At 44.2% G+C, this 15,349-nt stretch overlaps 1 protein-coding gene across 1 annotated transcript in view; it reads left to right on the top strand.

The window, feature by feature from the left end:
• The window catches only part of GPALPP1 (GPALPP motifs containing 1), a 159,232-nt gene that overhangs the window by 950 nt on the left and 142,933 nt on the right, over positions 1-15,349 (top strand). The window lies entirely within an intron of this gene.

Genomic DNA, 15,349 nt, shown 5'->3' with positions numbered 1-15,349 from the left:
TACTAGCTGCACCATCTCCAGCGCTTACATTTTGATTTTTAATAAGATCATCTTCGATGATGAAATGTGAAATTCCCTTAGACAAACAAGAATCCTCTGTATTTTTGTACAAACTTATGTCACTTTTAAGAACTGCAATCAGTTTTAAATTCCACTCTTTCCCATCACTTAAACGTACTGCATTTCTATAAATATTCATTATCTTTAATGGTTCAGAAAATTGACTCTCACCTTTTTTAACCTTCCAAGGTTTTTTAACTTTAACCCAAGACCCTAAACTAACATTGCAAAACTTTACATTGTGTTTCAAATCATATATATCCTTATTCCTCAAATGTTTATCTTTTATTCTGTCCCTAAACTCTTCTAAAGGAATCATTGGTTTCACATTTGAAACCATCCATTCAGGATTACACTTAGTGCGTACTGATCTACCCCTCATAACCTCAAAAGGTGACGTACCCAAAACCTCATGAGGTGAAGTTCTATACATCCAAATGGTCTTAAACAACTGTAATTCACAATCATTACTCACAGCACCTTGTATAGTATTTTTGAGTACTCTGTGAAATCTTTCTAACATACCGTTACCACTCGGATTGTATAGTGAAGTAGTGCAATGCCTTATACCAACCTTCTTGAAATAATCTGTGGCAATATTTGAAGTGAACTGTACACCGTTATCACTAATTAACAATACTGGTAGTCCTTCACCAACAAAAACACAATCCATAAAATTTATCACAACCCCAGAAGTAATTTTCTCAACTACTTTTAAAACTGGCCATCTCGAAAATAGATTGATAACAGTTAAAACATACTTATTATGCACTCCTATAGGCCCCATAATATCAATGGCAACTGTGTGCCAAGGTGCCGCGGGAATAATTGGCTCAGCCATAGCCGATTTCAAGGTTATCAAAGTTTTGTCTTGAGTTAGCACACCACACACAATCTCTAATGATCCTCTCAATGAATAAATCCATTCCTGCCCACCAGAACCACTGCTTAATTTTCTGCTTAGTCTCCACTATACCACAGTGACCTTCATGACACATTTCTACATTTTTTTTCTTAAAGTTAGGAGGGATAACCTTTCCATTCCGTAAAAATTTTTACCATTCAAAATAGAAAACTCATAACGAATTTCCCACAATTGCTTTAATTCATCCGATAAATTGTGTTTATTAGGCCATCCCTTTGAAATGAAAGAAGATAATTCTACCAAAACTGAATCTTTCTTATAAGATAATTCCCAATCACTCCTATCAATACAAGAAAGACCATGATCATGAACCAAAGCAACTTGAATATTCTCTCATTCGTGGTCAGAACTATCCAAAAGATTTATCAGCATCCGTGAAAGAAAATCAGCTACTACATTTTCTTTACCTGGCACGTAAACCACTTTGTAATTATAATCCTGGAACCTTAAAGACATTCTGGCTATTCTTGGTGATGCATTAAATAAACCTTCCTGAGTCAAAAGCCTCACCAAAGGTTTATGATCAGTTCTGAGAGTGCAAGGTTTTCCCCAAACATAGGCTCTAAAATGCTCTAAGGACCAAATGCAGGCTAAAGACTCCTTCTCTATCACTGAGAATTTTCCCTCCGTGGGAGACAAAGAACGAGAAGCATAAGCAATTATATACTCCTTCCCATCTGAATCCACCTGTGAAAGCACACCTCCAAGCCCTTTATTGCTTGCATCAACAGTTATTACATTGTCCAACTCGGGATCAAAAGCGCATAAAGCTGGTGCTTTTGCAATTTCACATTTAATAATATTGAATTCTTCATCACACTCTTCGGACCATACAAATTTAGATTTGTTCTTTAATAATTGTCTGATATTGAAAATTTTACTCGAGAAAGTCTTAAGAAATTTTGAGTAAAACTCAACCAGACCCACAAAAGATCTTACTTCATCTTTATTGCTAGGATTTGGAGCATTTATTACGGAATTAACCAGGGAAGGTTTAGTGGAAACTCCTTCTCTACTGATAATATGTCCCAGGTAAGTGATTGATCTCACACCAAACTTGCATTTAGAATGTTCCACCGTCAAACCTTTTTCCTTCAAGACACTTAAAACTTCTTTCAAGATATTGTCATGTACCGCTTTATCTTTTCCAAAAATAAGTATATCATCTTGAAAACACCTCACGTTATCAAATTTGCTGAATAATTGATGCATTAACCTTTGAAAGATAGCAGCCGCGGATGCTAATCCAAAAGGTAACCGCTTATACTGAAAACACCCTGAGGGGGTGATAAATGCAGTTAAGGATTTACTCTCATCAGTGAGTGGGATCTGATGATAAGCGGCTGACAAGTCTATTGTTGAAAACCAACTTGCATCCTTAATCAAACTTAACATCTCCGAAATTTTAGGCAGTGGGAATTTGTCCACAACAATATTATTCAAATGCCTAAGGTCAATGCAAAGCCTCAACTTTCCATTGCTGCGTCGAGCCACCACAATGGGAGAAATCCATTGTGATGACTCGATAGGTTCAATGATATCAGCTTGAACCCGTTTTTCAAGCTCAGATTCAACTTCTTTCCTCAACACAATAGGAATGTTCCTTACTCTATGTTCTTTTGGACAAGCATCAGGTTTCAGAACAATGTGATGTTTGAAATCATTTAACTTTCCAATCTCTTTTTTAAAAACATTAGGATTTTCATTCAAAATCTCCTTGCAAAAATCTGTATTATCATCAAGTAACATTCCTGGATCCTCCCTGTTAGGGTTAAGTATTATTCCAAGACTCCCTTGATCAATCCATCCCAAAACGGACAGACTTTTCTTTGAAACATACAATTTACCATATGCCTCTCTTCCTTTTGAATCTGAATAGAAGAGGTCTAAACCCAACAATGTCAATTTTTCATTTGAAAACCCCACTGGACGAATGTCAGATGGTAACAAATCATTCCCAAGTTTTTTAACAAACATACTTTTCCATATAGCTTAATTGACTATCGTATATGGAGAACCTCAATCCGCATATACTTGGACATCAACACCACCTAAAGATAATAAGCCAAGAAGTTTCTTTCTATTATTCTCCTTGTCAATAATATTTAACAAAAATAGTTCTTTTGAACTTTCATTAATCTTATTATCTAAAACAGTGTTGAACACATTTTTTTTAACTGAATTATCATCACTGGAACAAGAAACATTTTCATCATCGACACATTTCACCTTAACTGACTTCTTCCTGTAACAGACTTTAGCAAAATGTCCTACAATATTACAATTTGAACATTTATGTTTTAAGGCAGGACAACTTTTGCTGTTGGCAAGATGAGAGCTATTTCCGCAACGAAAACATTTAAAATGTTCCTTGTCTTTAGAAGGATCACGCTTAGTATTTTTAATAATAAACTTCTTATTTTTTTCATATGATTTGTCTTTAATTCTGCTAACAATATTTTCACTCTTCTCTTCTGACTTGTTTTCTTTCTTTAAAGCTTTAGCACTACGACTTGAAAGTTCTGCTTTTCTCACTAGCGCTAAAATGTCTTTCAATTCCGAGTCACCGTTAATCCACAAACGGTCTTGAATAGGAGTATCACTTGCGTGCATAACAACCTAGTCTCTTATTAACTTATCCTCCAAATGATCAAATTTACAATCTTCAGCTATTAGTCTTAAAGCTGAGATACTCATCGATGGTTTCATTAGATTCTTGCTTTCTATGAAAAAATTTGTATCTTGTTATGCCGATGCAAACTTTCGGTGAAAAATGATTGTCAAAATCTTTTAGAATAATAGCAAACTCATCCATATCACCACTTACTGTACTCTTCTGCAATTTTTCATAGGTTTTTAAACTAGCTGGACCAAGAGAATAAAGAAAAAGTCTTTTTCCTTTCTGCACTCATTTTATTATCAACATCAAATGCTTTTATGAAGTTCAAAAAGTACGCTTTCCATTCCAAACATTTAATGGGGGGGGTCACTGCCAGAAGACCAAAATGGTAATGGATTTTGAATCGTAATATTTTGTTGAGAAGCCATCTTAAAGTTAAACTACTTCTCTTCACAAGCAAAAAATGCTTAAAATGACAAAATAAATAAATATGTACCTTAAAGCTTCATATATAATATTCCACCAGGAACTGAAGAAAGTAAAGTCGTTAGTATTTTGTATTCAAGTATGCTGAACGTTAACTTTTCAGAGATTAGACCTTTACTCGTTGTTCCGACGCAAAATCTCAAAAGTGCACAAAATCCAAGATGGTGGCACGTCGTTTAACCCCAGCGTGACCTCGCGTACGTCAGTTACGTGGCGCACATCATCAGTTAGCTTGTGCGCTTGAGACGTACCGTGGTCACTCGAGGATACGTTCCGAAGCTGGAAGTATTCCGTTGCACGAGCGTGCACTTTGAAAGATGCCGCTGGATTGGAACAACCGGTGAGCAAAATCTTTCTCCAAGAATAACAAATATGATGAATACGTTACCAATTCAGCAATCAGTAAGAAGTACGAGCGCCGAAAATGCTGAATTTAGGATTTTCCGCAAATTTCTTCGTTACGCATTTGTAACAAAAAGGTTAAAAAAAAAAAATCCTCAAATGTGGGTTCTCTCAGTTGGTAGAATCGTCGCCAAATTTGTTAAGTAAAGATCCAGAAGAATGGAGAGTTTAAGTTATTTATTAAAATATCAGGATACCAACGGAGCATCCTTTCCTCAGTCCTTCTCCCTGAACAGCTGCTTCTGGTAATGCAGTTCATCCAGTGAGAACAACTGAAGAGGTGGAATGCACCATTAAATAATAACATTCTACTACAAGTACATGTAAAGCTCGTGAAGGAACACAAGGGTAATTCTTAAAGATACATAACACAATCTTAAAGATACACAACACAACATACATTTCCCCAGAATAACCTCAGCTACCATTTCCTGTTCCTCTTCTGTCCTCCGATTGATCTTGTTCTGTCCTGAAAGAGACTAGAATATTAAGGGGATGAACTATTATTTTTTTATGAGGATCTGGAATAAGATAATACAGGGCTTTAAGTGGGCCGGGTCTGAGCACCATCATTTTTTTTAAGGGGCCCTCAACTTGTCTCTATTTGGGCTCTGTTTTGTGCCCTGGCACAGGCGGTCCGTTTTTTCCACGGACTACAGTGACAGCAGGCACATCGATGTGCGCGTGGTGAGCGTTGTAGGGGAAGGGAAATCCTTTGAAGCGTGTCATTTTCTCTCTGGATTTCCCTTCTCTTTAGGAATTTCAAGAGCAGCAACATTGTCGTGGTGTCACCACCAGGGTTTTAAGTGGAAGTGTTTTCAATATTATATACAAGCCATAGTTGCTGCTTATGTATCTTATGCAACTAGCAGCCATTGACAAAGCCAATAGTCCTGACTTGTATGTATGATGTGACTTGTTGTATCATATATCCGGACGCAATGACAGGACCAGCAAAATACAAGTCGAGCGGCACACTGTGCTAAACACAGATTTTTAGCCTTCTTGTTTTTAAACCAAGCCCTTAATTACATTGACCACGCCCCTTTGAGAGCCCTCTAGTTTTTTCATCCCACTTAAAGCCCTGAATATTAGCATCCAGGGGGCGCAACTAGACCTGAACCTCGGGAGGTGGGGGGCCTAAAACTCCCAGCCAGGGTTGGCCCTAGTCGCACATGGTGCAACACTTTTCTTGGCTCCCCTCTCCCATTTCCTCCTTCTCCACGAATTGCCTCACTAACAATGCACCTCAATTCTTTATATAGCACCTTTCTTACAAACATTAAATTTTTCGATATCGCTCCTAGTTTATTCACAGTCAGTTCTGGGATGTGCATGGTAGACCTTCTTTTTGTAGCAGTCACATTAAGCCTCTGCGCTGTGTGGGTGGCAGGAGTGCCCATGTGAGTGCACGGTGAGCGACAAGACAGTGTGATAGTAGGGTAAGAGGAGTGACTGCAGGGAGAGTGAGGTGACCATATGAATTTGGGTGTGGATGTAAGTGCAGAGTGGAGCAAATTAATGCATGGTTAGTGATGGGCTTGTTTGCAGATTTAGCAGTGAGGGGGACAGGTGAGTGAAGTATCATGAGTGCAGGATGAGTAGTGTGCTAGTGTGACTGCAGGGTGAGGTACAGGTTGAACAGTACATGTGCAGAGTGATTACTGTGAGTGCAGGATGAGCGGGTGAATGGTGTGAGTGCATGGTAATCAGTGTGAGGGATTGCATTGTGATTGCTGTGAATGCAGGTTTAGCATGAAAGTAAAGGTCGAGAATGAGAAGTGAGTTTTCTAAATGCAGGATGCATTCTCAGACGCTTGAAGTAACTTGGCATGTTATTGACAGCGGGGTAGGGTTTCATATATGTTTCACTATTGCTATTATGGCATTAATCAGATATCGAGGGTGGAGGAAATAATGTGCTCATCCTGCAACAAACTTCCAGTCTTATAATTAGGGTTGCCAGCTCATTATTTTGATGTCCCAGACTGTACAAAAATAAACAGTGACCTGAAGCCGTATTTTCTGCACTTATCTGTGCATACTTCAAACAGCAAATAGAAATAGAAATCACTTTTAATTGTGTCTAGGGCTGCCTGAATGATTCATGACTGATAATTAAAGGGAACAAAGACAGAAAAGTCACATTACAAATGAATACATACTTTTTTATTTCTAACCCTATTTAGTGCCAAGACGAGGTCTTTGCAGGCTCTTTAAACTACACATGCCTGGCATTTTTCTTTCGACAACACTACTTTATATTCCTTTGAATAAAATGCATTCTCACACTATGGCAGTAAATGTAAAATACAAACGTTAGGACTAGGTAGAGTGGGGGTACAGGAACCTGAAAAAAAACGAAGCCTCGGTAACCTGTTTACAAAAGTATGTAAATGGTCTTTGCAGACCTGTGAAAACCGCGGGCGTGCAGGAAATAAGACTCCAGATACTGCCAGGCTGTGCCCACAGCGACCCGGGCTGAGAGACACAACAGTTGGGTGGGGAGTGGGTATGGCGTGGTCTGAAGCCCATTTAGCCCTATGGGCGTTGCGCGCATGTTAGCATCCATTCATTATCAAATGGTCTTGTTCAGGCATAAAATTTTCAGGTCAAATGAATTTGGAAACAGATAACAGGACCACAACAAATGAATGAAACTGACTTTTCTCAGTTCATATCTTTTTTGCATTTTTAAAGAAAATGTCATGGCAGTTTGATTTACGACTTACAGGGTATTAATAAGCATTAATAAAGCTGTAAGAATACAGTTTAAAGGAAATCCTTCCTCTGCTGTGGAAGATTATATTCTGAAAAATTAGTCTTTAAAGCATATAGCCCTCATACAAACCCTATAGATGTAAGTTTAGTAATTGCCAATAAGTTCATAAACCGGCTAGCCCCTGTCCACACTGCAGCATTAAATGCCACAGCTGTTGTTGGATTAGGTTCCACGTATGCAAGCATACCAGCAGGCAGCAAATGCAGTATTTGTCCCAGTTCACATTAGTTTTTTGAAGTCCAAATCATCAGTCTCTGTAACACATGGTGGGTCGAGAAGGTGAGCAAGATAGGAACCACCACTGTCTCCATTTTAGGTAATCATACTCCATCAATTTCTGGTTGACACCCCTTGACATCACCAGTTTGATCGGACTATTCTGTCCCATTTATCAGTTTCAATAGGATGAGATGATGTAGTAGGTAAAGTATACAAATCCGGAAGATTAAGTAATCCATTACTTAGCATTTTCCATAAGACCACTGATTTTTAGGTCTCAGCCTGCGAAAGACTGCGCACATGCGCAGTCGAGCTGGAGAGACTTGATGAGATGGAGGAACTTTCACTAGCGAGGTTAAGCCCCGCCCCTCTTCTCCATTGGCTGGCGTCCTAAACGGTGGCCAGCCATTGGAGTAGAGGTCCTAGTGACGTTCTTCTTTCTCTCTAAGCCCCGTCCTTTTCAGACTGGGTTCCTTGACTTACTGCTGAAGTAAAAGGTTTCTTATCTTCTTTATGGGTCCAGATGGCCCCATATGGAAGATAAGGAACCTTTTACGTCAGCAGGAAGTCAGTCTGAAATGGACGGGGCTGTGTCATGGCGAGCGCTTGTTCTTGCCAGTAGCCAAGATCACACAGTACACCGAGTGAAGGATGCAGCGTTCCCCAGGATACAGAGGCGTTGCTTTTGTAACCTCTGTGTACATATATATTCTCCCCGCTTTAAGAGGGCTTCTGGGAGCTGAAACATGGCCCCGGAGTTCCTGCAAGAGCCCCTCGCATCGCACGCGCTCCTCCAGAGGGTACCCGGGGCTTACATTGGAGGCAGATGTGCACTGCACGTCCAGGCGCAGCCTGAGGCCCCCGGAGCTGCGGCAGGATGCTGTGCACACCGCGGTGAATGTAGCACACGGCTCGCCGGCTCCTCTCCACCCCCATGGAGCCCTCGCCCCGATGCAGTCCTCTGCCCCCGGTGCCCTCGCACCTTCCCCCGGGCCACGGACAGCGCGGCCTGAAGCTGGACGGCTGGGCTATGATCTGAGCCCGGCGGCCAGGCCGGAGGGGCCAGCCTCCCCCGCGGCGGCCCCGGGGCGCTCCTCCAGTCCTGGCAGGATGCCGCGGGGTCCCTACTGAAGCCAGCACAAGGTGAGCCGGCCGCTGGCGCAGATCGGCGGCTCCCGCCATTGCCGCTGCTCATGGCCTCCATCTCCCGGCCCAACGAGGCGCTGTGGCGGGACATCACCCTGCGTCTGTCGGCCGAGGGCTACGAGCGCAGCGTGTCCCAGTGCCGGGCTAAGTGGAAGAAGCTCAAGCAGTCCTTCTACTCGGCCCGGCGGTGAGTCGGGGGCCCGAGCCTCTGCTCCCGGGACACTACAAGGTCATGAAGGGGCTCTGGAAGGCGTCCGGCCGGCACAAGTAGAAACTTTACACAAAGTTCTCAGGCTTCAGACTATTCAGTTCATTAGTTCATGCTAGGAAGGAAAATACGTTTTGAGGCCTATATGGAATGCAGCTTGTGCGTGCCAAGGGTATACTAAAATATGAATTTCACATAATTGAATACAATACATTAGTTCTTCAATTAGTCATGTTAATGAGTCACGATTACATTATGTCGATATAAAATACATAATTTCTTTTCTAACACCTTATTATTATTTCACATGTTAGTTTTGCAAATTTCTCCTCGCGTTCCAATTTTAATACATCTGTCGTTATATTTGAAAGCATATCTAAAATAAACCTTTTACAAAGCACCAAATGTATGGCAATTGTTTTTCTCATCAATATGATTGCTCACATTAAACATTCTAATGTTACTGTCAATTTTGTTAATATCTAAAAAAAACTTTATTCATACAAGGATATTCATATTATCGATTGTCTGTTATTTGTTCATTTATGCATAAAGTAAACATAAACCAATAGCTTTATTTGATTCTCATTAGTTTCATCTATGGTTACCATTTATCATTTAGTTTCATAGGAATTACGTTTGAAACCTGTAATCAAAGGCTTATGGCGAATGCGTTCAAGAAAAGTTTCTAGAGAGCGTGGCCTGACTGGCAATGCAGTGGGACGCACGTCGTGGAAGCTCCGGGCCGCCACCAACATCTCTAGCAATATTTAGCAGCTACACAGCAGGGGGGGGGCGTGACCGGGCTCCCTAAAGGGCAGACGTCCCTGGGTGAGGGAGCTGAGCCTTACTGGAGCTAGTAGGTGGTGACAACATCGGGACCAGCGTTATTTCAGATCTAGACTAAGTCAGGCTTTTATAATAGTGCATGTAAAACTGCAAGCAGCCCAATGCAAAAGGTAAACACAGCACTGAATGCGGGACTCACACTTTGCATGGTGGGTGAATTTGAAATCTCTGAAACTCAGTGCTCTTGTCCTCACATCATTCTTGCATTTTGCAATTTCGAAATTTTAAAAGTGGTAGAAATATGGTGATTTGTTTTATGTTTACACAAATACTCTCCTTGAGCCATTTCCCACACACACTGAGCTCTGTGCACACAGAGTCCAACATGTTAATCTAAATGTGGCTGCTTGCCTACCTTACACCATCATTGGGCTAGAAGCTTCTAGGGTTGGGAGCTGCAGGGTGGCTCTTGAGGAGAGGGTCACCGACACCTTCATCTCCAGTAAGATACCAGCTCCTAAGTGTCTTTTTCTCACCATTTCGGGCACCGCCTGCCCCTTTGGGACCAGGAAGGGTTGACTGTGAAAATCGTATGTAGTCTTTACAACAAATTTTATTTTTTTGTCTGTTTACTTATAACTCGCATGAGTGTTCCTGTCCTATAGCTATAACTCTATTGGCCAAATTGTATGCTCTTGGTTCATCATTAACAGTACCGACATCAGTGACTGTATTCGATATCACTGAATAATATGCAAGTTTTAACTTCTTCAAACTGTATGATAATACTATGTTTTTCTTCCTTTTTAGGTCTCGCTGGTGTTAGCAGCGCATAGCGCTGCTCCAGCGAAAGACCTATTGTTGGTTTGCCGGGAATGGCGGACAGGGGATGTGCATGCGGTTTCCCTGGCGATTTTACCCCGTGGGCGCGCACGCCCAGCCCGGCGCCGTGCACATCTCCTGTTCAACATTCACGGCAAGTCAGCCTCTCTCACTCGCGCGCGCACACACAGCCACACTGACGCATGCGCACACATACACCCACGCAGGCACAATGCATCAGTACCCACTTACACAGAAACACAGCCCCACATATACACACACACACACACAGCTAACAGACGCACAGTCACACATATACATACACACGCACAGCTACACACGCGCACACACATCCCTCCCCCCTCCCGCCACCCCCACTACAACTAAGGCCCACTTACCGTATCGGACGCAACTCCGGACTCCAGCCGCCACCGCTGGGCTCTCCCTCGGGCATGGGAGCCCCGCGTCACCACTGCTCCTCTCCTGGCCAGCCACTCCGTGGGCGTGAGCTTCCAGCAGGAAACGGAAGTCCCGCCCCACTGCAGTTTTCGTCATGCGCACGTCTTGTTCTCTTGATCGGAGGGCAGTCTAGGGCAGGCTCCCTGGGTGGAAGCAGAGAGTTTTTGTGTCCCGCGTGGCGAGAGTGCAGAACGCCTTAAGAGGCGTGGATTAGCCACAGGGGTTTCTGGGACTTGCAGTCCCCAACGATGAAGGTAATGGTGGTGTCACCCGAGATGGCTCCCTCCTCGCTGGAGCAGTCCCGCAGCTGAGTGAAGGTTACTCTAATAAATCTTGCCTAGGGTGCTGGGAATTTCTCTACACAGAGCCCGGTCTTAAAGAGCAGTACAAATCCCGAGCCAAAGCAAGCTGCGCTGCTTGCGCGGGACGTGCACAACGCCTCTGCAGATGTACTGTGTGAAGAAAGGCAAGTGTGGCACACCCCAGTTAAGGTTTATAGGTGCTGGGGCTGCTCGGATCTCAAGGCGCAGCACTGCCTGCATGTTCAGAGGCTCCCGGATACCTGCCATCTCTGACTCTTGTGCCCTTTCCCTTACTGAAGAAGCGATACCTCACGTGCCCTAATACACATTGCCTGCCTGTTTAGATGAAGAATAGGGCTTTTTGTAAATGTAGTGGTGAACGAAAAGTAATGTTATATATGCATTTTTGCTAAGGTTGCACAAACTGTCTTCCAGTTACGTCACCTTTTCCTACACACAGCAGCTCCTAGAGGCAGTGCAGACACCCCGATAGGAGGTACCCAGATATGGAAGCACTGCGTTGTGAAAGGGTAACTGAGTGTATGTGAAATAGGCCTCTCCTCGTGCACGTGTACAGCTTGCAGTTGCACTCCATCTCAGGGCCTTGCTGCAGCTTCACTCTGAAGTATGGCCGGCCTTTAGTGTAGGCTCACACTTTCAAAGGAGCACTATTTATTTCTTATAGACACACTGGGTCAAAAACCTGCATGGAGCGAAAGAACTAAATGTACTAGATTTTTTTTTTTTAAACCTTCATTTAATCCATATGCTTCTTGTTTCACCCCTCTGCGGTGACTTTTATTAGCGACCTATATATGGTGCTCACACAATGTGACATCTCTTTCAAGGACACCCTTACATGAACAGATAGCGATGTGCAATAAATCTCACCCCTTACCCTCCCACCACACTGCTGGTGGCCATTGAGACAGATTGCCCAAGAAAGAGAACCGCAGACTATTCAACCACACATATCTGAATTCGGAAAGGAGGCGTCGTCAACAAAGTCTAACTAGACGCCGACGGTCTAAAAAGGTAAGTATATTTATTTTTCTGAGCGCCTTTTTTGAGCCGGTACAGGGCACATTTAAATAATACTAACTTCTGTTTATATAGTGCTTCATACTGCACTTGTGACTACAGATGCCAAGATTCCCTAGTCCATGCGCGACCATCTGCTCTAATTCAGGTTTTTTTACTTTTCTTTGTGGAGCTTGTGATCCTTGTTTTGTAGTGGGATTAATTAGAATACAAGCACAGGAATGGAAAACACGTTTAAGCTATTGGCATTGTAAATTACAATGGCTTTTATTTATGTTTTTAAAAAGAAAACAAAAATCAAAGGCATTGTTATTTGAAATGCCAATAGCTCAAACTTGTTTTGAACTGATGTGATAAATTACAGGAAGAAATTAGGTTCTTGCTCCCCAGTCAAGACCTTTGTCTCGAAGACGTGCTGTTTTTTAGTCTTGCTGCCGGTTTGGCGGGGGGTGCTGGCCTCATTCACCGGATCCTGGCAGTTCCTGCAACCCCTGCTCACTTTTCACAAAAAAGAGCGGGCAGCTGTTTGTAGTGTCTCTGATGCGAAGTATTTAAAATGACAACTGTGCCAAAATACATACTGTTAGATCTGGGGGTCTCTAGTTGGCAGAGGTAAGTACCTTAGACCAAGTAGTGACCCTTGCTTCTAGTCAGGGTGAAGGAATACACACAGTAGATAACCTCCGCTCTCCCTCTAGGTAGCTTGGCGCGAGCAGGCAGGCTTATCCCCAAGGCAATGTGTATAATATTTGCACTTAACACAATAATCCCCAATCCACAACAAACTGAGACCACACAGGTAAGTATATTTTATAAAAATATATAACTTTATCTAGTTTCAGCAATGTAAATAAGGCAGTTGCACGATAATCACTTGGTTATAAAAATGATGCACTTAATCTTAATGGTGGTATGTAGTTTCAGGAAGTTCTCATCAAGTCAATGTCTCAAGTCTCTTTAATCAGTAGGTAAGAAAATATGGCCACTGATATATAATTAAAACGTTCTCAAAACGAGCAGTGTAAACAATGCCAGCGTTCACAATATGCCACTACAACGAGCCCCTGGCGTCAGGGACTCTCAGCGCCTCAAGCGCGTCTCACCCGGATGCTGGGGGGGAGGGGGACTCCTTTCCCCGTGATCGATGTTGCTTTGGGCCCCCAGGCGCACCTCGCGGGTGACCGCTCACAAGCGCTCCAGCCCGGCCGGTCTCAGGACGCTCTCCGCCCGCTCTCGGTCCTTCAGAGAGCAGCGGGGAGCAGAGACGGCAGGCCGGGGGCTGGAACACTCTGTAGATCCCTCGGCGAGGTCAGGTCAGTCTTCCCCGGGCCCGGCGGTGATCCCGGTGATCTCTCAGCTCCTCGGCAGCTTCAGTCGAGGCAGCCAATCCCGTCGCGGCGTTTCAGACGAGCCCCTCTGAGCGCGAGGCCACCAACCAATGGCAGCGCGGCCTCGCTGATGACGCTCCGCTGCAAGGACCAATCCCGTCGCGACTCTGGTGAGGGGGCTTGGCTCTCTCACCCAATCAGAGCGCGGCGGGCTCGTTCTTCAACACGCAAACGCCGGAGAGATGCGGGGCACTTCCACGGGGGTTACTGACCCCGGGCTGCGACGGTGACACGGCCAGCAATTATTTTTCAGCGCTCCTTACACTGGAGAGGCCTACAAGCCTGAGATCTTCGCTCCGATGAACACGTCGATCTCGGCCACACGGCAGGCTGGTTCAGCGCGGCGCCCTCACTCAGATTATAGAGCAGCCAGTGCGCTACACAGCCCCACACAGTGTCTCACGATCTCTGCACTGCACAGCAGCTTCATGGGGCGCAGCAGAATCTTGTGGTCCTTGGGCAACCTTTATGTTCCTGGGTTGCAGACAGGGAGCCAGCTCTTCTCAGGCCCTTGGAGATTCAGGTTGCAGACACAACACACAGAAAAGTCTTAGCAGTTTCAAGCAGGCAGGGTCACAGCTCACAGCAAAGTCCCTTTCTTCTCCTCTCCTTCAGTTGGATAGCAGGATAGGTCAGCCCTTAAAGCACACAGCAAGGCAATCTTCCATCAGCTCCTTCAGCAGTCCTTCTTCTGGCAGAGGTTCCTCTTGATTGTAGAATCTGAAAATCTGTTGTCAGGGGTCCTTCTCTTATATCCCAAAAAGTCTTTGTGCAAAGGGGGCCCTGAGCCCGGTCCAAACCAGTTCTGGGTGTTGCTGGGGGTCTGGGGGTTTCCTGGCTTCCTTCTTCCTCTCAGTATCAGGGACAGAGGTGGCAGTCGCCCAGCAGGAGGTGGAGCCAGCTTTGTGGTTAGGCAGGCACAGCCCTTCACTATCAGATGCTATCTCCTCCCACTTCCCTGGCAGCAGATGCTGCCTTTCATCCATGGGGCTGGCTCAGATAACCCCCTGGGGGCTCTGCAGACCCTGTCATCCTCAACCCAGACAGTCAATCCACAAACAGTCCCAGGCACACAGAAAGGTTTAGACAAGAGAATAGCCACTTTCTAAAAGTACTATTCTCAAACACAGAATTTAAAAACAACCTTTACTAAAAGATGTGTTATTAAATTCTGAGTTCAGGGATATCATTCACTTATGTCCCATCTTGTTCCTATGGGAAGGTAGGCTGGGATCCAATGGGACCAGCCTCCCCCATGTTACTCTATGGAGCAAGATAGCCTTACAGCAGTGAGCACACAAAATGGCTGCTGCTCACTACCAGAGCATGTTACCTGCACTAGTACATGCTCTACCTTATCCATGCACTGCACCCTGCCCACCCTGGTACCTTGAGCCTTCCATAGGGGTGACTGGTGTGCACAGACAGGGAAGGGTTAGGCCCAGCCAGTGGGGACACTGGCCAGGCGGACATGGCAGTCCACTGACTGCACACAGGCTCTGCGCTGGCAGGCCTGAGACATCATTTTAGGGCTACTCATGTGGGTGGCGCAATCTGCGCTGCAGGCCCACTAGTAGCATCTGTCATCACCAGCCCTGGCACACACAGTGCACTTTACTAGGGAATTCATGGTGATACAAATATGCCAATCAGGTATACCCAATCAATATGACAATTTACAGAGGGAGCACTTACCCTCT

Source organism: Lissotriton vulgaris, chromosome 8, assembly GCF_964263255.1.
Source record: "Lissotriton vulgaris chromosome 8, aLisVul1.2, whole genome shotgun sequence".
NCBI classification, from domain to species: Eukaryota; Metazoa; Chordata; class Amphibia; order Caudata; family Salamandridae; genus Lissotriton; species Lissotriton vulgaris.
The sequence above is the reverse complement of the archived record's forward strand: the minus strand, read 5'-3'. Positions and strand labels throughout refer to the sequence as shown.